The sequence below is a fragment of the Schistocerca americana genome, chromosome 2 (assembly GCF_021461395.2).
Source record: "Schistocerca americana isolate TAMUIC-IGC-003095 chromosome 2, iqSchAmer2.1, whole genome shotgun sequence".
Classification (NCBI taxonomy): domain Eukaryota; kingdom Metazoa; phylum Arthropoda; class Insecta; order Orthoptera; family Acrididae; genus Schistocerca; species Schistocerca americana.
The window spans coordinates 327,758,132-327,761,643 of NC_060120.1; positions in this window are offsets into that span (position 1 = coordinate 327,758,132).

Sequence of the window (3,512 nt, forward strand, 5' to 3'; positions counted from 1 at the left end):
CTTCTATGAAGTTTGGAAGGTAGGAGACGAGGTACTGGCGGAATTAAAGCTGTGAGGACGGATCGTGAGTCGTGCTTGGGTAGCTCAGATGGCAGAGCAGTTGCCTGCGAAAGACAAAGGTCCCGAGTTCGAGTCTCGGTCCGGCACACAGTTTTAATCTGCCAGGAAGTTTCATGTCAGCGCACACTCCGCTGCAGAGTGAAAATCTCATTCTGTATGACTCTTCACCATCTTTACTGTGCTCTGGTCTTGTCCAGACTAGATTATGGTAGTCAGGTTTATGGCTCAGCGGCTCCTTCCACTCTGCAAACACTTGACCCTGTTCACCATTGTCGGGAGCATCTGGTTAGTGGTGCCTTTCGCACTAGCCCCATTGTCAGTCTCCTCGCGGTAGTGGGGACTCTTTCTCTACAAATACGATGCAGCCAACTCCTATTTTCGTATGGAATCGGCATTCGCCAATTCCCTGACCATCCCCTGTATCCTGTCCTCTTTGCAAACGAGGTATGTTTCCCTCCTGACAACCACCCATGTGTGGGATTGTCGGTTGGAATGCGCTTCACTTCCTTCTGTCAGGATCTCCATCTCCACTCACCGAAATTCGCCCCATGTATTTACTCCCACGCACCCCCTTGGATGATGCCTAGACCACGGATTAAGACCGACCCATTCTGGGCTCCTAACGTCTCTGTCGTCCCTATGGTTTTCCGGCGTCTTGTATGTCACATCCTTGCAGAGTTTCACAGTGCCACCATCTTCTACACTTTCGTTGTAGGCTTTCTCGTGTCCTACTGACTTAGAATTCCATTTATTGCTGGGATCGTATATTGTGTTCACGGCAGAGCTTCTAGCCATTCACAGAGGCCTTCATTTTGTTTCTCAGGCCTCCATCCACAGTGCTTCAAGTTGCACAGAGTCAATGAGCAGCCTGCAGGCTATCGGCCGATGCTACTCGAATCATCCTTTGGTCTCTGCTACCCATGACCTTCTCTCTGTCCCTGGCCGTGCTGCCTGCTCAGTTGTCTTTCTCTGGGTCCCAAATCATGTAGGCATCCTGGGGAATGAACTGGCTGACCATTGCTAGAGAAGCAGATACTTATCCCCCCATTCGCTTTCATGAATCCAGCTATGGATATTCTGATCTCCATCAAATCTCTCTTTGCTCAAAAGTGGAATGACATCTGGTACGCTACAGCTCACAGTAATAAACTCTGCTCAATCAAGAAGTCTACTGCAGTTTGGCGCTCTTCATTCGGCCCCTCTCGGAAGAAGTCCACTGTTTTATGCTGTCTACGCGTTGGTCATACCAGGCTCACCCACTGTTTCCTCATGCATAATCAATTACCCCCACAATGTGGCTGTGGAGCCAGACTGACGGTACACCACGTAGTGTCGGAATGTCCTCTTCTTTAGGCCCTTCATGCTAAGTAAAGTCTTCCAGATTCCTTAATTTTAATATTAACAGATGATTCATGCATGGTTGAACTGGTCCTCAGTTTCCTCCATGAAAGTGGTTTTTATTTCCAGATATATGGTTTTGCTTTCCTCCAGGAACAGGGACAGGGTGGTTGTGGTTGGGACATCTCCTCATGTTTTCTTGGTCTGGGACCCCATGACCACTCCTCCATGGAAATGCCGCTCTTTTTCCGGTTTTTAGATTTGGTCTCACCTTTTATGCCTTTTACTGTGTATGTTTGAAGTTCATTATTTTACAATTTGACTCACCTGACTGGATCCGTCCATTTTTAACGGACCCTTTTTCTTCTGTGAGTAACTTCGGAATTGTGGGGCTGACGACCTCGTCGTTTGGTTGCATAAACCCTCTCTATTAATCACTCAATCATCAGGAGACTTTGGACGTGGAATGGTAGTTGGAACTGGAAGCGTGGGACATTCCATTTCGGAAATCGTTATGGAAGTCAATATTCCGCAGTCCACAGTGTGAAGAGTTTGTCGAGAATACCAAATTTCAGGCATTACCTCTCACCACTGGCAACGCAGTGGTCGACGGCGTTCACTTCACGACCGAGAGCAGCGGTGTCTACGTAGAGTTGTCAGTGGTAACAGACAAGCAACACTGCCTGAAGTAACCACAGAAATCAATGTGGGACGTACAACGAACGAATCCGCTGAGCAATGGGACGAAAGGAGGCGTTGATGGGCTGTGATAGCAGGCGACCGACGCGGATGCCTTTGCTAACAGCACGACATCGCCTGCAGTGCCTCTTCTGGGCTCGTGACCTTATCGGTTGGACCCTAGACGACTGGAAAACTGTGGTCTGATCAGATGAATCCAGATATCAGTTGACAAGAGCCGATGGTAGGGTTACAGTGTAGCGGAGACCCCACGAAGCCATGGACCCAAATTGTCAACAATGCACTGAGCAAGTTGGTGATGGCTCTGTAGTGGTGTAGGCTGTGTTTGCGGGTATGGGACTGGTCGTCTGGTCCAAATGAATCCAGAAAATCTGCACCCATTCATGAACTTCATGTTCCCAAACAACGATGAAATTCTAATGGATGGCAACGCGTCGTGTCACCAGGCCACAATTGTTCATGGTTTGAAGAACATTCTGGACAGTTCGAGCGAATGATTTGGCCATCCAGACGGCCCTACATAAGTTTCATCGAACGTTTATGGGACATCACCGAGAGGTCAGTTCGAGCACAAAATCCTGCACCGGCAGCACTTTCGCAGTTATGGACGGCTGTAGAGGCAGCATGGCTCAGTACTTCTGCAGGGGACTTTCAACGAGCTGTTGAGTCCACGTCGAGTCGAGTTGTTGCGCTGCACCAGACAACAGGAGGTCCGGCACGATATTAGGAGGTATCCCGTGACTTTCGTCAGGGAGTGTATACTCTTAGCATTTATACATTGTTCGAATAAAGAAACAAAGTGTTTGACAAGTAATTACTTTGCAGTATCGTTCATACTTATGAAATGTTTCCTTATTGAGATATTGGTAGCGAATATTACGAGGGTAATCCCAAAAGTAATGTCTCCTATTTTTTTTATACGTACATAGACCCGTTTATTTCTACAACGGTTTACATCAGTTTACAGCTTGAACATTTAGCTATTTTCCGACATAATCACCATTTCTGTCGATGCATTTTTGTAGACGCTGTGGCAGTTTTTGTATGCCCATGTCATACCAGCTCGCCGCCATGCTGTTCAGAAAGTTATGAACCTCTTCTTTCACCTCGTCGTCGGAGCTGAATCGCTGGGACCACAATTAACGCTGACAGGTACTGTGAAACTCAAACGGGCAATTCAGAACCGAAGAACAGCAATGTTGAGCAAGGGCGTACACATTCTCCATGACAATGCTCGCCCACACATCGCTCGGCAAACCGTTGCTCTCCTGCAACAGTTTCAGTGGAACGTAACCACCCACCCACCCTATAATCCTGACTAGGCGCTCAGTGACTATCACCTGTTCCCTAGGTTAAAAGAACATTTGGCCAGAAAGCGATTCAGCTCCGACGACGAGGTGAAAGAAAAGGTTCAT